Source organism: Mya arenaria, chromosome 5 (assembly GCF_026914265.1).
Source record: "Mya arenaria isolate MELC-2E11 chromosome 5, ASM2691426v1".
In the NCBI taxonomy this organism is placed as follows: domain Eukaryota; kingdom Metazoa; phylum Mollusca; class Bivalvia; order Myida; family Myidae; genus Mya; species Mya arenaria.
In genome coordinates, this window is record NC_069126.1 from 55,332,394 (window position 1) to 55,359,131 (window position 26,738).

Consider the following 26,738-nt stretch of genomic DNA (forward strand, 5'->3'; position numbering starts at 1 on the left):
AGTTTTAATATTAATTTTTAAACTTTATGCGATATAGATAATTCGAATTGTCATGTTTATAAACCATAAATGCATCTTTTTTATTTTTGTAAATGATCGTTTTATTAAGGGAATTGCAATATTTCTATTTTTAAACTAAGAGATATTTTATTAAATCGCAAAACCGTATTTGCCTTATTCCCTTTATTATTCAAATTGTATATATGTATACTAAAAATGGCACAACAATGATATGGAATAACAAAAAAACAACGTAATACAGAAAACAAAGTATTCCATATATAGGGGTGTGAACAAAGTATAGTTAAGAACTTTTGCATTTCACGAACTTAATTAAACTGGTTTTTATGATAATATAAGAGCTGTTACTACTATATCTCTTCGACGGTATCACGCATGGGAGACTACTTGCGGTCTGCCAGTGCTATTGTCTGTCGCATGATTAATTACAATTTTGTTTCTAATGTGAACAATTGTCATTGCTTTATACGGAATGCATTTCGTACATTTGTTTGTTTAACTCTTTCGTCTCGAATTAAGCTTTCCATGGGTAAACGATGTTCATATATTACTTAAGTATGCCCCCTTAAGTAATTATTATACAATATTTCAAAATCCCAGAAGCTGTTGTATATGTAACATATATTTCATTTAAAATAAATTTACACTAAAATGTGACATAATGATGTTGTAACATGGTAGAGCAAGCTTTAAATATAATATAGTATTTATATCAATGTGTATTATTAAGGATATTGGGAGCGCAGGGAGTGCCGGATGGTGTCAGTTTTTTCAAATGTTTGGTAATATCAAAGGTATCTATACTTTGAAACATTAATGTTTACTACAAATGTTGTTTTAACGTTGAAATAAAAACGTCAACACAATAATATTATGAAAGTATGAAAATAATACTTTCGCATATAAAAGCAGTGATCAGTCGGTTATGTTTTGGTTTAAGGCGACAAGAGGCCATAAGACGATTTCGGGCCTACGCAAAAAGGTGTTGGAATATTAGGGCTGTCCGATGTCGGCCCGCTTCAAAATCCGATGTCGCCTTAGTGCATATCAAACGAATACATACGTATGGGTGACAGTCAATTTCTGTGCGTGCGTGTATGCATGTGTATGTGTGCGCCTTGCTAAGCTGTGTGCGTGTGCGTATGTGTGTGCATAACCATACTGGTGGAAAACCCTTAAAATTGTTTGTCTGCCTTATTTCCAAATGGCCATATTTGTTTTGATTATACTCTACGTGAAAAATAAAAAAGAACAAAACATAATATCAGCAAAAGCATCCAACAATGCTGCAAAGATTATTATACTACACCACAGCGGGAAGATGTTTATGTTTCAAAGGGACACTATTATCATTGATATCTCAACCGCGCTGAATTAAAAGTTATTTTCAAATGCCCTTTTATTAGTGTTTCACTAAATGAAAAGATATTTATATTTTTCATATTAATGTCAGGTCTTGGTTTCCTAAACAATCGCAGTTGTAACACTTTGAGTTAAGTACAAAGGCAGCTGTTTTTTTCTGAAATAGGTCTCGACGAAGCCATGACTACTACAGAGATTGGTACAATGTGATAAAAAGGCAAAGGAACAAAAATGATGGCGGTATGTGTAACTATATTACATCTGATACAGCTTATTCGTAAGTTTAAGACTTTTAATGTGAAAATCTGTATGATTGAATTTATATTGCCTCTTACCGAACAAATACTGATTGGTACCTGTTTTCGTCCACCAAAAACAAACTTTACTGAAACACTTGAATAATAGTTAAATTATTACAGATCTTATACAGAATTGTATTCACATGAAAAGTTTAATATGCGTTATAGGCAGAGATAACGGATGAACAATTTTAGCGTATGTTTGATCTTAAGCCAATTATTACAGAATATTGATTTAATGATCATTTGCCTAACGTTTGTCTAACTAGTTAACTAAGAACTCGTCTATAGGCTAATAATTTTAGCATAAGTATGTAAGTATGAGGTAATTGATAAATTCATATGTTGAACATTTCCTTTATAAAAAATACTGGTCCATTGTTAACGGTAGACATGTCAACCAGGCATTGCAAACATTTAAAACTTTTTTATGAAGTCTAAGACACTGTCTTAAAAAGTCAAGATTGCAGTTAAAAATGCCAAAGCTGATTATATATTGAATATACCTGAAGATTACAAAATAGTCCTAAAACAACGTAACACCTTAGCAATAAAGGATATAGCACTAAAACAAAAAGCTGTCCAAACATTGTTCTAATTATTGAAAATGGAATATGTCGCGTCATGTTTTGTTTCAAATAAACCAACACCTTCTTATAAATTTAATACATAATTTTAAAGTTTACGCTGAAAAAATACCATCACCAAAACGTTTTTCTCCTCGCATAGTAAGTGAAGGGTTTGTTTTTAAGGAATTATGTGCCAATTGAGCTTATATATGACCGTGTGAAATCATCTGCTGAAATTGGAAAGTACATCAAAAGTTGGAAAGTATCACTCTATAACCCTTTAATGTATAGTTTTCAAACTTTAAGAATGAGCGGTTAACATACATTTGTAATTTTATTAAGTGTCAAATAGGGTTTTTAGCCCCCAGTTAATATACATATTACTGACCGTAACAAAGCGGTATCAAACAATCCGTGATAAACATACCTAGTTTTTATAAAGAAAATATGAACTGAGTTGTTTGTGGAGTTTTTTTATGTTGTTCCATGTTTCTTGTTTGTGATTTTGTTTTGTTTTTGCGTTATATGTCTTTGGCGTTTACCTATGCCATTTAACGGGGTTTATTTTTAAACTTTTGGCTACTGAGCTTGTTTCTGTTGTTTATCACATAAGCATTCTCAATGAACCTCATCTAGTTTTAAAGCTAGATACCAACGGACTCTTGTCTCATTCATTTAACTGATCACATACGTTAACAGTCATCTAGAGGTCTTTATACAAGAATGAAATATAGATATAATTAGTTGCATATAAACATGAAACTGATTACTTAACGCTACAAATGTTACAATTGTGCAAAATAAGCATTGTCTTATCAAAAAATTCAATTTAATCTCTCTATATATATATCTATGTGATTTGCAAAATTAAGTTTATAAACACTTAATACGGCGATGAGAAAGGTAGTATTTGGAATTGAGGGATATAAATGACGACGGGATTGGAAACAACGGCGACGGAAGTCGAGAAACGGCGATGATATGGCGAATAACCTAGTCAAAAATGGACTGAATGTCGAATACGGGTGACAATGGCACCAAGAATCAAACAACAGCACCTCGATGAGTTAGAACTAGTAATGCAAACGAATGGCAAAATTGATATTCGAATATTCGGTAATTCTTTCGATCGAATATTGGATTTATCAAACTATTTCTTTTATTCGCTAAAGTAATAGCCGGGGCATTTTTAACCTACTTTGTTGTAGCCAGTACGCTCGGCGGACGCTGATTTTCTCCAAATGAGCCTCTGAAATTCCCCATTTTAGAAAGGAAAAAAGCAATTCATTATGAACAAACAAAAACCAAATCAAATACTTTCAATTCCACTGCCTTCATATTTGTAAACAATGTGATATTAAATGGATTCCTAATCAAATGGCATAATGCGCCAATGGAGGGTTTTCCGTAGGACGAGCAGCCTTGTTCTGGAATAGACCTCTACCAAATATAACTATGGAACAACTGAACCAACTTGGGAACTAGTAAAATAATAAATAGCACCATATGTGAATTTTGACTCATTGTTCATCAATAGAGGAAATATATCGTAAAACGCTATAATATACAGTTTCATTTCAAAGCACGAACTTATATTATATCGAAAATATGCAAAACAGTCTAAAGAACATAATTTTATTATTATATGTAACTACATTATTGTAGCACGTGTCATTTATATCATCACGGCGATTTGAGCTATGTTACACAGCTTAACTTGCAGCCAAGACAACACATTGGTGTGAATGCCGATCCCTTAATTCTTTAATTGGCAAAGGCATTTAAATTTATCGAAAATAATAGAAATTGTTGACCTCGCTGGTCTAATAGTCAGTTGTTATAAAATAACGGGGACCTTTTATGGTACCCGACGATATGTCATTTAATATGACACATGACGCTTGTATAGTGTATTGTTATCACAATCACACATCTGGTGTTATGAGCAAATCACTTTAAAGCTGCACTCTCACAGATATACTATTTTTACAAAAAAAAAAATGCTGACAAAAATAAGATCGTAGATTTTACTATTTCCGATCGAAAATTGATGTTATATATATTTATGCACAAATTAAACAGTGACACCATTTTTTGAATGGTAAAACAAATGATAGAAAATGATGTCATCAGTAATTAGATATATATAACATAGTTTACTGAACTATAAATGTGACTTCTATAAAATATGTAACAATTAAAGATAAAACACTTCGTTTTCTTATTCATTTCATCTAACATACTCTATATTTGTTAAAGAAAAATACATTTGTAGAATATTTTACAAATTTAAAACAACAAAATTGAATACCACTAAATAGAAACATTATCACATATTAGTATTCCAATAAGGGTAATATGTGTTTTAAACTTAAAAGGAATATAAATTGTTGTTTATATATAATGAAAAACGGTGGCCATACATTTACTCAATAACTAGTATTATTGAAACAAAGTGATCATCAAGCCGTATTTAAAGAGAGTAATAATTGTTTCTTGTTTATGCTCAATAGTCTGTTTAAAGCACTACATCTGCAAAAACATATCAGTACGATATATAGGGGATATTATGATAGGACGCTTTTCTGGAGACATGTATCACGTCGAGTTCGGTGTGTAAACACGTATTCGTCGAGATCGCAGGTCGAGATGGATACATGTATCCTCACCGAACGAGACGTGATGCAGGTCATCAGAAAATCGTTTTATTGTAATTTTCCATTTATTATATTCCTGCCTATTTAATTATTCCTTTTTATTTTTTGGTTTCAATTTGATTTAATTTTACCGCCATCTGTAAAATGCGCGTATGAATTCGAAAGTGTTAACGTAGTTTGTGTAAATCATTTCTATACAATCATTTGGTTAAAACTTGATCACACCTTATTTAATATCCTCGAAGACATTTATTTATATGGAACCTATATTTGGGGCGAGGACTCGCCCAAATACAATACTGTAAATGTTGATTTATTTGATATTTTAGAAAACGATCTGTTTTTATATGATAGTCTTGGATGTGTATTTATATGTGGTGATTTGAACAGTAGGGTTGGAAGTAAAAAAGATTATGTTGTTCATGATAAATGTAATTGTTACACTGACAGTCACGATTACGAATTTGATTGCACCACTGACAGGGCCTCAATCGACAGTTCACATAATAATCATGGGATAAAACTATTAGATATTTGTAAAGGGTCAAGTTTTCGCATTGTTATCGGTCGTATTGGTAATACCAATCAACATACATTTTTGTCACATAACGGCTGTTCTATGATTGACTATTTGTGGTCGAGTGAGCGTAATTTTTCACAGATCAAAGACTTAAAAATAGAATCTTTCAATGAATGGAGTGATCATGCCCCGTTACATATTTCATTACTATGTAATAGTATTGTACCAGAAACTAAAAACTACTCTGAAATTAAATATAAGTGGAATGTCTCTTTTCGGGAGCAGTTCCGCTCCGGGATTATTGCTAATTTACCTGCTTTTAACAATATAGTCAATAGTGCAGATTGCTCGAGCAAAGATTACGTTAATAATATGTTATCTATGTTTACAAACACAATACGAAGTGTGACTGTATCGTTGCACGGAACCTGTATTTAGAAGCAGTTAGAATGTTTAATATTGATAAATCAGATGCTAAAAGATTAATTTTATGTGAACGGAAAACTCATTATAAAAAAATTGTCCGTAAAAAGAAGAATATTGATTACAAAAAAAGAATGGGAGATATTGAAAACCTTAAGAAAGAGGAGACCTAGAGAGTTTTGGAAACATTTTAAGTCTAAGTCTTCTAATAAATCAAACAAAATACCACTTAATGAATTTCGGGAATATTTTGAAACCCTCAGTAATAACACTTTTGGTGGTATTAATCACGAGGCAGATTATTTTATTAATAATAATAATTTTAATGAACCAAATAATTCCTTTCCTGAACTGGATGAACCAATATCACTACAATAAATTATAAATGCTGTTAAGTCATTGACACGATGTAAAGCCTATGGCAGTGATACTATGTTGAATGGATATTTCATTGAAACTGTAGATATTTTATCTTCGCATTTATGTGATTTGTTTAACAATATATTGAATTCATGTTATTATCCCGAACAATGGACTGAAGGTATTATAATCCCCATTCATAAAAAAGGTTCAGAAACTGATGTTAATAATTACAGGGGAATTACTTTGGTTAGCTGTTTATCAAAATTATTTACTACCGTTATAAATAAGCGTGTTGAAATTTTTTGTGAACAACATGATATTATTTCGGATGCCCAATTCGGATTTCGAAAGGGTCGCTCTACACAGATACTATATTTATACTGTTATCTCTGATACAGAATTATTTGTTTGAAAATAAAAGGCTATATATTATTTTTGTCGACATGATGAAATGTTTTGATACTATTTATAGAAATGCACTATGGCTGAAAATGTATAAAAGTGGAATACAAGGAAAATACTTAGAATTGTTCGGGACATGTATCAAAAAGTTAAATCATGTGTTAAATCATTATCATCATATTCTGATTATTTTAGTCATGCTGTAGGCTTACGGCAAGGGGAAGTTATGTCCCCTGTATTGTTTTCCCTATTCGTAGAAGTTATGAGTTATATTTACAAAGTGATATAAATTCAGGATTACACATAGATGATATTTTCTTTCATGCTTTACAATGAAATATGAGGTTTTAACAGTGAAATAACAACAGTGAAAATATCAATTTAATATTTTCACTGCAATATACGGAGTGAAAATATCAACTTTCAGAACTACTTTTAAATTCCTTTGTTGTTACATGTACTTGCCTTGATCAAAACAGAACACTGGACTTCAGTAAATTATATCAAAAAATGTTGAAAAAAATAAAGAAATATTTTATAAATTTAAATAAATATATAATTGGAAATTAACAACTTACCGCTTATTACCGGTTATCCCGTTTATCAAACATTTTACTGATCTTTGAAGCTGAATGTTCGAACATTTGCTTTCAAACTTAGCAAATTACAGACAAAAACAACTGTTCGAGCATAAATAAAATTTTATATCATCGTTCAAATGTATTTTGAACTGTTAACCGTTGGAGTACGTAAAATGAGCTTCATGGAGAATTCACACAACAAGATAGATCCGATATTTTTTACCCCACCCACTCCTCAAAATGTGTCTACAAACTAGCGTGGCATTTACTCTTTATCTGGAAAACAAACCTTTTAAAGCGAAACAGACTGGTCTCTGACAGTAAGATGACAGAATATTAATTAACTTACTATAAAAACACGCGTACATGCAGTCTTAAACTAAGAAGAATGGTTAAAATCCAATGAGTATCCACATTTGTTTTGCTAACACATTTGACCTTCCAAATTTTCATTCTTTAAAAATAGCGGCGTAATAATTCGGTTATGTATTCATGCCCATCATAAAATAAAAAGTGTTTTCATTATTTTTTGGAACATATGTGCACTAATAATACTTCATTGTTAACTGTTCATAAAGCTTTGCAATAAAAAAACGAGCAAATATTAAGCTATAAAAATGAAAAGCAGAGAACTATTTCTCAGCAAACCGAAAGTAGAAAAGTTGATAGCTACAATTATGCAGGAGGGGCGCCCCACGGGTAGCGGCATAAAGCCCGCCCTTTTCAAAAAAGGGGGTAATTCAGAAATAAATAAAAAAACAAATAAAACTCCGAAAATAAGCATAAAAGAAACAGAATTTTTTTTTATTTCAGTGTAAGATCGTATTTAATTTCACTCGTGATCTTAAAAAAACTACATTTTCACTCGTGGCTTCGCCACTCGTGAAAAGATGTTTTTCTATGACACTCGTGAAATAAAATACGATCTTACACTGAAATAAACAAATACCCTCTATGTATTGATTTTATTATTATTTGCCGATGACATGGCCATTGTAGGAAAATCTCCTGATGAAATTCAAACCCATTTGGACAATTTATCAAATTACTCCAACACTTGGGGATTAAAAGTGAATACCGATAAAACCAAAATTATGGTGTTTCGTAAAAGAGGCGGGTTATTACTCAATGAAAAATGGCCACGATATTCACGTTGTTAACGACTTTAACTATTTAGGTGTGGTGTTTAATTATACCGGCAATTTTAATCTTAACCAGGAACACTTGATTGGCAAAGCCCTTAAGGCAATGAATGTTTTATTTTGTAAATGTCAAGAGTATGACCTAAAACCAAAAATATTGTGTCAGTTATTTGACGCATTTGTTGGTTCAATTTTTAATTTTTCAGCGGAGGTTTGGGGTTACACCAAATCTAAGGAATTAGAAAGAATTCATCTTAAGTTTTGTAAAAGATTATTAACAGTCAAAACCAATACTTGCAATGCGACTGTTTATGGAGAATTAGGTAGATACCCGCTATATATTCAAAGATATGTACGTATGTTGTCATATTGGTTTAAGGTTGGTACCGCTGATAATATTATTATTAAAACTGTTTATTTACAAGCAAAGTATGATTGTAATAAAGGTTGTCGTAATTGGGTGTATAACATTAGAAAGATGCTAAATGATTATGGTTTTAGCTACTGTATGATGATTTCAACAATATTAATGTTAATATATTTATGACGGTCTTCAGGTGTAGAATATACGATGCGTTTAAACAAGATTGGTATGGTACTCTAGAAAACAGCACTGTGTTAGATATGTAAAGACATTTTAAAACTAGTCTTGAATATACAAGTTATCTTGACATTCTGCCCAAAAGTTTACGATTTTTCTTTTGTAGACTACGACTGTCTGTGCACTCACTTCGTATCCAAACCGGTAGATACGCCAGAAATAATATTGTACGCAATCAAAGATATTGTCCAACGATATTGAAGATGAATTTCATTTTGTCTGTGTGTGCCCGTCTTTAAAAGATATAAGAAAGAAATATATTAAGAAATGCTATTATATAAGACCTTTTGTATTTAAATATTTACAATTGCTGCAATCAAATAATAGAACTGAGCTTATTAAACTATGTATGTTTGTTAAAGACTGTCTTAAAGAAAGATCCTCTTTAATAAATGTTAGAACTTAATATGGTAAAAATTGTTCATCCTCTGATTTAGATAGATTTTAATATTACAATATTTAACCTATTTATTATATTTTTTTGTTATTTTTTGTATATATACTCGTGTGTACTATATTGTTTGTTACTATGCATTCACGTTGACATTGATAATTATAAATATATGTGTTGTTGACGATGTACATTGTACAAGTCGAAATAAAATGTCTGTCTGTCTGTCTGTCTGTCTGTCTGTCTGTCTGCCGCAAGACAAAATTGTTTTTCTTCAAGACGCGAAAATATGATTTTTTTTTCGGGGTTTTAATAAATTTTTTGTACGTTTAGGGTCATTTCCCGATGTTAAAATTTTAATTTTTTTTATCTTGATACCAGGTTACACTCGGCCGAATTTTGCCCCATGGATGGCATTGCCTACCTTCAGTCATATTTTGGTTTTTCGGTTTAAGCCCGTTACAAGTTTTCAAACTGATCAAAAAATCGTACAAATGTTACTTGTCATACACACAAGAAATGTAGCGAGTTATATTAATATTTATTGACGGGTTAAAAAAATATGACATTTTTCATTTTTTGTTTTACCTGTCTGACAGCGTCTGTTAGCCAGACAGGTTCAGGCAACGCCTGTACCTTTCAAATTTTGTTTTTTTTAATTTTCTTTGTTAAATCATTTTTGTTTGTTAAGCAATTTTGCATGATTGTTCAGTTATATATTGACAATTTTTAAGCAAATTTTCAGTGAAATTGGAATACAGGTTTAAAAGATATTCGATATTGAAAATATTTCAAAATCTTTGCAGACGCAAACAGACGCCAGACGGATTTTGAGAGATAATTTTTCGTAATTAACTCTACAAAAAGGCATCATTTTTAACAGTTTTTACATTAAATATCATAGTTTATTGTTTCTTTTTACATTTATGATTAAAATACAAAATAATATTAACATTTTTCAAATCGTTTTCCCGATATTTCAGACATTTGCTTCCAGACGCATGCGTCTGCCGTATGATTTTGCGGTACTTAAAACGCAATATCTACAACATTTTTTAACGTATTGGCATGATTTATTTACCAAAATGTAGGGTATATTATACGCTTTAAATTAAGGTGCTATTTGCTTTATTGCTATACGAAACAACTGTAGCGTTAAACGTCCCATATGCCTACCCCACCCTAGTTTTTCCCTTATTGATCGTGGTTTCGCATACATTTTACACCATTTTCAGTTTGTAAATCATTCAAATATTAAGTTATAGTTTTAAATTTGCTACAAACTTATAGGTGAATGATAAATTATTGAAAATGTAAATAAATGAATGATATCGTGCTGATTAGTTCTAGCACGTTGAGCGGAAAAAATGCTTGTAATAGCACGCTGTGTTACGCTTGTTTTTCGCGCTATACGCAGCTCCTGACCCCCAAATATGGCATGTATTTATATTTATGTACAGCTGGGAGTCTTAGCTACACTTTGAAAACATAATTACATGTGTCTGCCGACGGATTCCGCCAGGATGACCGAAACACGGATGTATCATGGCCATTTCCAGAGTCAATTGTACCATATTTGGAGCGGCTTTTTTATCCTCCTGTACCTACACTACTACACACTACACTACTACACTACTACATACTACTACATACTACTATATACTACTACTACATACTACTACATACTACTACTACATACTACTACATACTACTACTACATACTACACTACTACTACTACTACTACTACTACTACTACTACTACTACTACTACTACTACTACTACTACTACTACTACTACATACTACACTACTACTACTACTACTACTACTACTACTACTACTACTACTACTACTACTACTACTACTACTACTACTACTACTACTACTACTACTACTACTACTACTACTACTACTTCTACATACTACTACTACTACTACTACTACTACTACTACTACTACTACTACTACTACTACTACTACTACTACTACTACTACTACTACTACTACTACTACTACTACTACTATAACTACTACTACACTACTACTACACTACTACTACTACATACTACACTACTACTACTACTACATACTACACTACTACATACTACACTACTACATACTACACTAGTACTACTACTACTACTACTAATACTACTACTACATACTACTACTACATTACAACATACTACACTACTACATACTACTACGATTACACACTACTACATACTACACTACGACATACTACTACTACTACTACACTACTACATACAACACTACTACATACTACTACATACAACACTACTACATACTACTACTACTACACTACTACATTATTATACTACTACTACACTACTACATACTACACTACTACTACTACTACTACTACTACATACTACACTACTATATACTACTACTACATACTACACTACTACATACTACATACTACACTTCTACTACATACTACACTACTACACTACTACTACATACTACACTACTACACTACTACACTACTACACTACTACATACTACACTACTACATACTACACTACTACATACTACACTACTACATACTACACTACTACTACATACTACACTACTACATACTACACTACTACACTACTACATTACTACACTACTACACTACTTCATACTACACTACTACACTAGTACACTACTACATTACTACATACTACACTACTACACTACTACATACTACACTACTACATACTACACTACACTACTACTACTACTACTACTACTACTACTACTACTATACTGGTACACTACTACACTACTACATACTACTACTAGACTACTACTACTACACTACTACACTACTACATACTACATAATACTACTACTAATGCATACTACTACTACTACTACTACTACACTACTACACTACTACATCACTACACTAATACATACTACTAATACTACATCACTACACTACTACATACTACTACTACTACTACTACTACTACTACATACTACATACTATTACTAATACTACTACATACTACACTTCTACACTACTACATACTACTACTACACTACTACATACTACACTACTACTACTACACTACTACACTACTACACTACTACTACTACTACTACTACTACTACTACTACTACTACACTACTACATACTACTACTACATTACTACTACATACTACTAATACACTACTACATACTACACTACTACTACTATACTACTACACTACTACTACATACTACTAATACACTACTACATACTACACTACTACATACTACTAATACACTACTACACTACTACTACATACTACTACTATACTACTACATACTACACTACTACATACTTTCAATACACTACTACACTACTACTACATACTACTACTACACTACTACACTACTACTACATACTACTACTACACTACTACACAACTACTATATACTACTACTACATACTTTCAATACACTACTACTACATACTACTACTATACTACTACATACTACACTACTACATACTTTCAATACACTACTACACTACTACTACATACTACTACTACACTACTACACTACTACTACATACTACTACTACACTACTACACTACTACATACTACTACTACACTACTACACTACTACTACATACTACACTACTACTACATACTACTACTACACTACTACACTACTACTACATACTACACTACTACTACATACTACTACTACACTACAACTACATACTACTACTACACTACTACACTACTACTACATACTACTACTACTACACTACTACTGCATACTACTACTACACTACTACATACTACACTACTACTACTACACTACTACACTACTACATACTACTAATACACTACTACACTACTACTACATACTACTAATACACTACTACATACTACAACTACACTACTACTACATACTACTACTACACTACTACTACATACTACTAATACACTACTACACTACTACTACACTACTACACTACTACTACATACTACTACTACACTACTACACTACTACTACATACTACTACTACACTACTACATACTACACTACTACTACTACACTACTACATACTACACTACTACTACTACATACTACTACATAACTACTACATACTACTACTACACTACTACATACTACACTACTACTACTACACTACTACACAACTACATACTACTAATACACTACTACATACTACACTACTACATACTACTAATACACTACTACACTACTACTACATACTACTACATACTACACTACTACATACTGAACTACTACATACTACACTACTACATACTACTATATACTACTACATACTACTACATACTACTATATACTACTATAAACTACTACACTTCTACACTACCACTACACTACTACTACTACATACTAAACTACTTCTACTACTACTACTACATACTACACTACAACATACTACTCTACTATATACTACTACTACTACACTACTACATACTACACTACAACATACTACACTACTACATACTACTACTACTACTACACACTACTACATACTACTACTACACTACAACAGACTACACTACAACAGACTACACTACTACATACTACTTCTACTACACTACTACATACTACACTACTACACTACTACATACTACACTACTACATACTACACTACTACACTACTACTACTACTACACTGGTACACTACTACACTACTACATACTACTACTAGACTACTACACTACTACTACATACTACTATTACACTACTACACTACTACTACATACTACTACTACACTACTACTACATACTACTACTACACTACTACACTACTACTACATACTACTACTACACTACTACACTGCTACTATATACTACTACTACACTACTACACTACTACACTACTACTACATACTACACGAATACACTACTACTACACTACTACACTACTACTACATACTACTACTACACTACTACACTACTACTACATACTACTACTACACTACTACACTACTACTACATACTACTAATACACTACTACACTACTACTACATACTACACTACATACTACTACTACTACATACTACACTAATACATTACTACTACATACTACTACTACATAATACTACTATACTACTACACTACCACTACATACTACTACTACATACTACTACAATACTACTACACTACTACTACATACTACTACTACATACTACACAATATTTCAGACATTTGCTTCCAGACGCATGCGTCTGCCGTATGATTTTGCGGTACTTAAAACGCAATATCTACAACATTTTTTAACGTATTGGCATGATTTATTTACCAAAATGTAGGGTATATTATACGCTTTAAATTAAGGTGCTATTTGCTTTATTGCTATACGAAACAACTGTAGCGTTAAACGTCCCATATGCCTACCCCACCCTAGTTTTTCCCTTATTGATCGTGGTTTCGCATACATTTTACACCATTTTCAGTTTGTAAATCATTCAAATATTAAGTTATAGTTTTAAATTTGCTACAAACTTATAGGTGAATGATAAATTATTGAAAATGTAAATAAATGAATGATATCGTGCTGATTAGTTCTAGCACGTTGAGCGGAAAAAATGCTTGTAATAGCACGCTGTGTTACGCTTGTTTTTCGCGCTATACGCAGCTCCTGACCCCCAAATATGGCATGTATTTATATTTATGTACAGCTGGGAGTCTTAGCTACACTTTGAAAACATAATTACATGTGTCTGCCGACGGATTCCGCCAGGATGACCGAAACACGGATGTATCATGGCCATTTCCAGAGTCAATTGTACCATATTTGGAGCGGCTTTTTTATCCTCTTGTACCTACACTACTACACACTACACTACTACACTACTACATACTACTACATACTACTATATACTACTACTACATACTACTACATACTACTACTACATACTACTATATACTACTACTACATACTACACTACTACTACTACTACTACTACTACTACTACTACTACTACTACTACTACTACTACTACTACTACTACTACTACTACATACTACACTACTACTACTACTACTACTACTACTACTACTACTACTACTACTACTACTACTACTACTACTACTACTACTACTACTACTACTACTACTACTACTACTACTACTACTACTACTACTACTACTACTACTACTTCTACATACTACTACTACTACTACTACTACTACTACTACTACTACTACTACTACTACTACTACTACTACTACTACTACTACTAATCTACTACACTACTATACTACTACATACTACTACTACACTACTACACTACTACACTACTATTACACTACTACACTACTACATAATACCACTACACTACTACATACTACAACATACTACTACTACACTACTACACTACTACACTACTACACTACTACTACTACTACTACACTACTACATACTATTACATACTACTACATACTACTACTACTACTCTGCTGCACTGCTACACTACTACTACTACTACACTACTACATACTACTACTACTACTACTACTACTACTACTACTACTACTACTACTACTACTACTACTACTACTACTACTACTACTACTACTACAACTACTACTACTACTACTACTACTACTACTACTACTACTACTACTACTACTACTACTACTACTACTACTACTACTACTACTACTACTACTACTACTACTACTACTACTACTACTACTACTACTACACTACTACACTACTACATACTACTACTACACTACTACACTACTACACTACTATTACACTACTACACTACTACATAATACCACTACACTACTACATACTACTACTACTACTACTACATACTACTACTACTACTACTACTACTACTACTACTATTACTACTCCCACTACTTCTACTACTACACTACTACATACTACTACTACTACTACTACTACTACTACTACTACTACTACTACTACATACTACTACTACTACTACATACCACTACACTACTACATACTACAACATACTACTACTACACTACTACACTACTACACTACTACACTACTACTACTACTACTACACTACTACATACTATTACATACTACTACATACTACTACTACTACTCTGCTGCACTGCTACACTACTACTACTACTACACTACTACATACTACTACTACTACTACTACTACTACTACTACTACTACTACTACTACTACTACTACTACTACTACTACTACTACTACTACTACTACTACTACAACTACTACTACTACTACTACTACTACTACTACTACTACTACTACTACTACTACTACTACTACTACTACTACTACTACTACTACTACTACCTACTACTACTACTACTACTACTACTACTACTACTACTACTTCTACTACTACTACTACTACTACTTCAGCTTGTTTCGGCTAGTACTACCACTACATTACTATTACGACTGGTTCAGCTAGTACTATTACTACACTACCGTTTCAGCTAGTCCTACCACTACACTACTAATTTTCCTGCTTCAGCTTTTACTACCACTACACTGCTACTACTACTATTTCAAATAGTACTACTACACTACTACCACTAATGCTTCAGCTAGTACTACCACTACACAACTACTGCTTCAGCCATTACTACCTCTACACTACTAATACTACTGCTTCAGCTAGTACTATCACTACTCTACTCATGGCCGTAGGCCTGAGTGATATATTATTTTGAATAATAACGAAAACTTCGGGTTATTCTTTGATAAATCACATTCGAAACTTGTTATTTCGATTCTAACACGATATATCTTTAAAGAACAGTGTTAAAATAATGGTAACTACTTTTTTACGCGCCTGGATCAATAAGGATTGACTTCATCGCATTTGCACGTCCGTGGTATATTACAGAATAACCTGACTTTGGTTTTCTACTATGGGTATTTAGGATATTTACTGATCGTATTAAAATTAAAGAAAATGTATAAAATTTAGCTAGAATTCAAACTAATCATGCATTTTCTTTTATCTTTATAAATGTCTTCAAGATAAATGTGTCTGCAAAACCCGGCATTGCCGTCCCAAGAAGACAAAATTGAATCTTTTTTCAAAATTATAGAAAAATGTATGCTATTTCAAAATATATTAAATAGTAAATATGCATTTGTAATATTTAGCAATAAATCAAAAACAATTCAGGCATTTTCTTTGGGTTTTCTTTTATATCTTCAAGACACTTATGTCTGCAAAACCCCGCAATGCCGTCCCAGGCAGACAAACCAAATTGAATCTCTTTTCAAAATTATAGACAAATGTATGCTATTTCAGAATTTAAAGACTGGCTATAATATTGAGCTAGATTACAAACAAATCATGCATTTTCTTTTATTTTTATTTCTTCAAGACACTTATGTCTGCAAAACCCGGCATTGCCGTCCCTGGCAGACAAAACAAATTCAGTCTCTTGACAAGTTTATAGAAAAATGCATGCTATTTCAGAATTTTAAGACTAAGATATTTAGCTACATTTCAAACAAAGCATGCATTTTCTTTTACTTTTATGTCTTCAAGACACTTATGTCTGCAAAACCCAGTATTGCCGCCCCGTCAGACAAACCAAATTGAATCTCTTCCAAAATTATAGAGAAATGTATGCCATTTCAGAATTTAAAGATTTGGGTATAATATTGGGTAGATTTCAAACAAATCATGCATTTTCTTTTATTGTTATGTCTTCAAGTCAGTTATGTCTGCAAAACCAGTCATTGCCGCCCCGGCAGACAAACCAAATTGAATCTCTTTCCAAAATTATAGAGAAATGTATCATTTTAGAATTTAAAGATTGGGTATAATATTTAGCTATATTTCAAACAAATCATGTATTTTCTTTTATTTTATTTTATGTCTTCAAGTCACTTATGACTGCAAACCACGGCATTGCCGTCCCAGACAGACAAACCAAATTGAATCTCTTTTCAAATTTATAGAAAAATGTATTCTATTTCAGAATTTATTAAATATAACATTTAATACTTAGCTAGAATTTAAGGAAATCAGGCATTTTTTGTTTTGTTTTTATTTATATCTTCAAGACCCTTATGTCTGCGAAACCCGGCATTGCCGTCCCTGACAGACAAACCAAATCGAATCTCTTTACAAAATAATACAGAAATGTATGCTATTTCAGAAAGATTGGGTATAATATTTAGCTAAATTACAAACAAATCATGCATTTTCTTTTATTATTATGTCTTCAAGACACTAATGTCTGCAAAACCCTGCATTGCCGTCCAAGGCAGACAAACCAAATTGAATCTCTTTTCAAAATTATAGACAAATGTATGCTTTTTCAGAATTTAAAGATTGGGTATAATATTGAGCTAGATTACAAACAAATCATGCATTTTCTTTTATTTCTATTTCTTCAAGACACTTATGTCTGCAAAACCCGGCATTGCCGTCCAGGGCAGACAAACCAAATTCAATCTCTTTACAAGATTATAGAGAAATGTATCATTTTAGAATTTAAAGATTGGGTATAAGATTTAGCTAGATTTCAAACAAATCATGTATTTTCTTTTATTTTATGTCTTCAAGTCACTTATGTCTGCAAAACCCGGCATTGCCGTCCCAGACAGACTAACCAAATTGAGTCTCTTTTCAAATTTATAGAAAAATGTATTCTATTTCAGAATTTATTAAATATAACTCTTAGCTATAATTTAAGAAAATCATGCATTTTCTTTGGTTTTTATTTATATCTTCAAGACGCTTATGTCTGCGAAACCCGGCATTGCCGTCCCTGACAGACAAACCAAATTGAAACTCTTTACAAAATTATACAGAAATGTATGCTATTTCAGAAAGATTGGGTATAGTATTTAGCTAAATTACAAACAAATCATGCATTTTCTTTTATTATTATGTCTTCAATACACTAATGTCTGCAAAACCCGGCATTGCCGTCCAAGGCAGACAAACAAAATTGAATCTCTTTTCAAAATTATAGACAAATGTATGCTATTTCAGAATTTAAAGATTGGCTATAATATTGAGCTAGATTACAAACAAATCATGCATTTTCTTTTATTTTTATTTCTTCAAGACACTTATGTCTGCAAAACCCGGCATTGCCGTCCAGGGCAGACAAACCAAATTGAATCTCTTTTCAAAATTATAGACAAATGTATGCTATTTCAGAATTTAAAGATTGGCTATAATATTGAGCTAGATTACAAACAAATCATGCATTTTCTTTTATTTTCATTTCTTCAAGACACTTATGTCTGCAAAACCCGGCATTGCCGTCCCTGGCAGACAAACCAAATTCAATCTCTTTACAAGATTATAGAAAATTTATGCTATTTCAGAATTTTAAGTTTAAGATATTTAGCTAGAATTCAAACAAATCATGCATTTTCTTTTGTTTTTATTAATGTCTTCAAGAGACATTTGTGTGCAAAACATAGTGTTGCCGGCCCTGACTGACAAACTAAATTAAATCTCTTTTCAAAATTATAGAGAAATATATGATATTTCAGTGTTTAAAGATTGGGTATAATATTTAGCTAGATTTCAAACAAATCAAGCATTTTCTTTTATTTTTATGTCTTCAAGACACTTATGTCTGCAAAACCCGGCATTGCCTACCCTGGCAGACAAAACAAATTGAATCTCTTCAAAATTATAGACAAATGTATGATATTTCAGTGTTTAAAGATTGGGTATAATATTTAGCTAGATTTCAAACAAATCAAGCATTTTCTTTTATTTTTATGTCTTCAAGACACTTATGTCTGCAAAACCCGGAATTGCCGTCCCTGGCAGACAAAACAAATTGAATCTCTTTTCAAAATTATAGACAAATGTATGCTTTTTCAGAATTTAAAGATTGTTCAAATTTATAGAAAAATGTATTCTATTTCAGAATTTATTAAATATAACACTTAGCTAGAATTTAAGAAAATCATGCATTTTCTTTGGTTTTTATTTATATCTTCAAGACGCTTATGTCTGCGAAACCCGGCATTGCCGTCCCTGACAGACAAACCAAATTGAAACTCTTAACAAAATTATACAGAAATGTATGCTATTTCAGAAAGATTGGGTATAGTATTTAGCTAAATTACAAACAAATCATGCATTTTCTTTTATTATTATGTCTTCAAGACACTAATGTCTGCAAAACCCTGCATTGCCGTCCAAGGCAGACAAACCAAATTGAATCTCTTTTCAAAATTATAGACAAATGTATGCTATTTCAGAATTTAAAGATTGGCTATAATATTGAGCTAGATTACAAACAAATCATGCATTTTCTTTTATTTTCATTTCTTCAAGACACTTATGTCTGCAAAACCCGGCATTGCCGTCCAAGGCAGACAAACCAAATTGAATCTCTTTTCAAAATTATAGACAAATGTATGCTATTTCAGAATTTAAAGATTGGCTATAATATTGAGCTAGATTACAAACAAATCATGCATTTTCTTTTATTTTTATTTCTTCAAGACACTTATGTCTGCAAAACCCGGCATTGCCGTCCAGGGCAGACAAACCAAATTGAATCTCTTTTCAAAATTATAGACAAATGTATGCTATTTCAGAATTTAAAGATTGGCTATAATATTGAGCTAGATTACAAACAAATCATGCATTTTCTTTTATTTTTATTTCTTCAAGACACTTATGTCTGCAAAACCCGGCATTGCCGTCCCTGGCAGACAAACCAAATTCAATCTCTTTACAAGATTATAGAAAATTTATGCTATTTCAGAATTTTAAGTTTAAGATATTTAGCTAGAATTCAAACAAATCATGCATTTTCTTTTGTTTTTATTAATGTCTTCAAGAGACATTTGTGTGCAAAACATAGTGTTGCCGGCCCTGACTGACAAACTAAATTAAATCTCTTTTCAAAATTATAGAGAAATATATGATATTTCAGTGTTTAAAGATTGGGTATAATATTTAGCTAGATTTCAAACAAATCAAGCATTTTCTTTTATTTTTATGTCTTCAAGACACTTATGTCTGCAAAACCCGGCATTGCCGTCCCTGGCAGACAAAAAAATAATGAATCTCTTCAAAATTATAGACAAATGTATGATATTTCAGTGTTTAAAGATTGGGTATAATATTTAGCTAGATTTCAAACAAATCAAGCATTTTCTTTTATTTTTATGTCTTCAAGACACTTATGTCTGCAAAACCCGGCATTGCCGTCCCTGGCAGACAAACCAAATTCAATCTCTTTACAAGATTATAGAGAAATGTATCATTTTAGAATTTAAAGATTGGGTATAATATTTAGCTAGATTTCAAACATGTATATTCTTTTATTTTATGTCTTCAAGTCACTTATGTCTGCAAAACCCGGAATTGCCGTCCCAGACAGACAAACCAAATTGAATGTCTTTTCAAATTTATAGAAAAATGTATGCTATTTCAGAATTTATTAAATATAACATTTAATACTTAGCTAGAATTTAAGGAAATCGGGCATTTTCTTTGGTTTTTATTTATATCTTCAAGACCCTTATGTCTGCAAAACACGGCATTTCCGTCCCTGGCAGACAAACCAAATTGAAACTCTTAACAAAATTATACAGAAATGTATGCTATTTCAGAAAGATTGGGTATAGTATTTAGCTAAAATCTCTTTACAAGATTAAAAAATTCATGCTATTTCAGAATCTTTAAAAGATTAAAATATTTAGCTAGAATTCAAACAAATCATGCATTTTCTTTGATTTGTATGAATGTCTTCAAGAGACATGTGCAAAACCCAGTATTGCCGCCCCGACAGACAAACCAAATTAAATCTCTTTTCAAAATTATAGAGAAATGTATGCTATTTCAGAGTTTAAAGATGTTAATTCTGAATATAAAGATTAGCCATAATTAAAACAAACATGCATTCTTTTATTTCTATGTCTTCAAGACACTTATGTCTGCAAAACCCGGCATTGCCGTCCCAGGTAGATAAACCAGATTGATTCTCTTTTGAAAATTATAGAGAAACGCATGTTATTTCATAATTTAAAGATAAAGTTTAAATAAAATAGTTAATAAATAAAATCGTGTGAAAACAGAGGTTCGCGGTCAATTAACTTAATAGCTAAACAATCTTCTTTTTTTTCAGAAATTCAAATCTTAGTAGCTTCTAGTCTATTTCAAACATTCCCGAAGAGTCATAGTTTCGAATCCAACACTGGTCTGGGCTAAATATTACACTAGCTCGAAATGATGACATTTTGTACTATTTATGTATAATGTTATTTTGGATGAATTAATTAAACGATGTCTGAGATACATTATATGAATAATTTACGACGTTTTAATAATATTCGATAATCAATAAATATAACTCAACCGTTTTAAATTGATCATATATTCCAATCTTGTTGCAAACTTTTGGCAGAGATCTTCGGTCAACACATAGACAATAAATTTGATAAAACATATCAGAACGAATTCTTAATCATATTTTATATCAGCATAAAATAAACCGTTTTTATTAAAACTTACTTGTTGTGATTTGTCAGGCTCAAGTGTCATGCAGTAATTGAAATACACAACGTTACTTGACATTTTCACCTGAAAAAACATAGGAAATTTGAACATCTGGACACAAATATTATACCCAAAACACTCAATCAAAACAATGTAATACAGAATGTTTTTAGAAAATATTCAATAACAATTAAAAAATGATACTTTTTGAGAAATACTTTAAAGCAAATAAAAGAAACAAACAAAAAATATTAAATGTTGTGCAGGTGTTATTTAATACAGTCGAAACTCGTTATCTCATGGCTCGATATCCTCGTTGGCTCGAACCAGATTAAAAGGACCGATTTTTTTTACTCTTTGTTCATATAAAATTCGATCGGATGGCTCGATAACTTGAGGGTCGATATTTCTCCACGCTCGAAGTCATTTTCGCGGTCCCAAGTAAGAATTTCACACTTTGTGGGAAATATTTGCTTGGGTTGATGTCATTCTCGCGGGTTCAGTTAAGAATCTCACACCTTGGTTTGTTTGCGTGCGAATCGATTAAAATTGCTTGACTGGTATAATAGTTATTACCAAATTTAAATTTTTTTTACAGTTTGAATAAACATGCCATCACTTTAAGTTCTGTCTCTAATTGTTATCCATCTATAAATTTCTAAGCCTTTAGATACAGCTTATAAGCTATGTTTGTGTTACCCACTGTTTAAAATTGCTTGTTTGTTGTTTCGCATAAATGTATTTTTATAATAAATAAAAAAAAAAAAATGATATTTTCTAAGTATCGAATAAGTCATGTTACGGATATAGCGTAGCAAATAACAAACGCTGTAAAAAATACTTTTTGTAATTAATACAAAAATAACATTCTGTAAACAATCCCGCTTGGCTCGATATTCTCGAGGCTCGAAGTATTTTGGCCGATCCCTAAAATATCGAGCTATCGAGTTTCGACTGTAATTAACTTTAATGAACAGAACAATGATATCAACAAAACATTAATAGATTTAAAAGATTAATGTATTAAAAGATAATTGATATTTTTACAACAAACTGTAATACTTGTGAATAACAAATTAAGTGCATCAATTATCTATTTTATATTATACAATACAATATATTTTATTGCTGAGAAACAAATTACATGTTTATAGCAAATAAACAAACAAATTGAATTTTTTATTTCAAAGTTATTATTCATACATGTAATTATGTTTAAACACCTTTCTATTCACAGATACTGACAATGAGCGACATTTAATTAAAGTTAATTGTACAATTGATTATTTTCTTTGAATGATGTGTTGTTAGTGTAGGTAATTCAATCTTTAGTAAGCATTATCCTCGTAGAATCATATCTTCTAGTTAGCACCCTCAAATTGTAAACAATCCATGCGATTACATATATTATTGGCATAGAAAATATAATTTTATACAGAGTATATTAATTTTCTTGTATCGGCTTAATATTAAGAAATAAAATGATCGTAAAACATGAATTCTGTATACGTCGATTTTTCAACTGCTTGCAAAAACATATTATGAAATAGAAAATCATTCACTTAAGAATTAGTAATATTTTTTTGGGGAGTCTTTATTTTCATTAACTTTTTGTTTTTAGTTGAACTAAATTGGAAATAACATGTAGAAGTATTTTGATTTAACCGGATTCAACAAAGATTAATTTCGGGGCTCTGGTGTATACTGCATTGCCATCTTACGTTCAAACGAAAAATCATAAATTTTGGTTTCTTTTTTAATGCTAAAATTGAATATGTTTATTTTACTGCTAAACATTCAATTTGTATTGTTTGCGAAAAGATATTGATAAATTCCTTGATATTTCTTTTACAATTAAAGATATGAAATTTAACTCTTATTTATATATTAAGGTAGTCAGCTAAAATATACACTAGTTGATTGTGCATATGGTGTCACAAGGGCCATAAAAGGGGACAGGATATGCCGCGAACGTATAACTTTATGGGCGTGACTACCTAATTAAATCGCAATTTGACAGAATATTGCCCTCAGCCAATCAGAGAGAAGATTCAAAAAAGAAAGGTCTGCCGGTTCGATTGGGGGAGGGGCTTACCAATCTCTTTAGTTTCCGACACAATTCAACTTAAACTTCATGTTTTGTACTTTTCGGATTTCATTTAAAACCACATGTTTTATTCAATTATAATATAGAGCTTGAGCACATTTTAAGAATTTTGATACCAAACACGTCCTTTTTAGCTATAAAATGACAAGTACTGTTTTTTCAGTCCGATTGGCAGACATGAATCAAATGAAATCTTGTGAATCTTGTGCATCATTATCGCGTCTAAATAAAAACATGGAGGTTTGTAATGTTTGAAATGGCGTTAATTTACAAAAAATAAAATACTGAAGGTTTCAGTTGCACTTTTGCTAGGATACAATGTACAATGTCATTCATTAATTAGTATATTAATTAATTCTTTCGTTCGATCGTTCGTTGGTTTCATCCGTCTGTCATCCATCCATCTTCGTTCGTTCTTTCGTTCGTTCGTTCTGTTCGTATCACTTACTCACTCATTTATATCCTTCACTGTTACGGAGCTACACTTTAATGTGAAAATATATGAGATATGAACAATAAAACATTCATCGCAAAATTACTTGAGGTAAAGATACGTAACTGTATCAATATTTACATAATAGATAACTGTTAAGTCGTTATTAGATATAAAAGAAGTCTTGAACTGTCATGCATTTCACAGTTAAATACCATAATTATCATGACGTGATGAACATCATGTCACACAGCACTGGTAAATGGATTCAATTTCTTAAAAAAACATTTGAAATACATAAGAAATATTCAAAATATATTTCACTCGCGAACATGATAACTTACATTCTTACTCGTGAACATTATTAATTATGGTGATCAGTGGGTGAAACTATTTTTTTTATCTTAAACTGAAATAAAAAGATAGCCTTAAAATTGGGAAAACTTATGTGACGGAATGTTTCAAACACCAACAACAATATTTTGTTTTAAATTACGACCAATTATAACTGCATGCACATATTTTCAATGGGGTTATTAAAAACATTCCTAACAGCAGCATGTCATTTCAGTACCAAACACAATACAGCCTTAAGCTGACATATTTCCCGTCAACCAATTTTTATATGACCCTTTAAAGAGTTTAAGATCACTATCTGTAAGCGGTGCTTTATGATCTTTACCGCCCTTCCGGTCTATGAACAGTTGGGTGCAGTAAAACACCATGGCGCATACGCGTGAAACATGGAAAACAATCTAAATATACATAAATCTCATTTTTTATGCAGCCAGCGTTCTTTGTGGATATGTACACGAGCCCGCAAATTTGCAATGTTCTTGTTTATAAATAGGATAGTCAATAGGAGTGGAATAGTAGCAGTTTTTGTACTTTTATATGTTGAAATAAGGTAAATTGAATTGAAAAGTACCTTGTTAATTTAATTTCAATGATGTTGATTTAATGTCAAAATGCTTAGAAAGATTGCAACACTAAGCAATCGGTACATGCGGTATGACAAAGTGTTAAATAGAAGTTAAAAGCGTAAATTGCACAAACGATACATTATTTGACGGGTCTTTTTAATCATAGCAAGTTGTATACTGTTATTATCAGCTTTTGTTAGTAATTTCAAAACAACATGATCATTATCGCACATTTTAAATATATTAAATACAACAATTATTCCCTCGAAATTGTCCGCAGTAAAATTTCATAGACAAATTGAAGACACGCAGACGTGGTAGTAGCTGTTCATGCAATTATATATTTTTATATTTAAATATTATTTCTTTCAAATTAATATTTTTTATTCTAATGAATATAGTCTTAATTAACAACAAACATTTATTTTTTTCCAATAAAAACGATGATTTAAGCTAT

General features: G+C 31.5%; 1 long non-coding RNA gene across 1 annotated transcript in view; it reads right to left on the bottom strand.

Moving 5' to 3' along the window:
* The window catches only part of LOC128235128 (uncharacterized), a 52,490-nt gene that overhangs the window by 19,560 nt on the left and 6,192 nt on the right, over positions 1–26,738 (bottom strand). Inside the window, exon 2 of the long non-coding RNA XR_008261134.1 lies at positions 22,834–22,902. This is a non-coding gene — a long non-coding RNA (uncharacterized LOC128235128). The remainder of the gene's footprint in view (positions 1–22,833; positions 22,903–26,738) is intronic.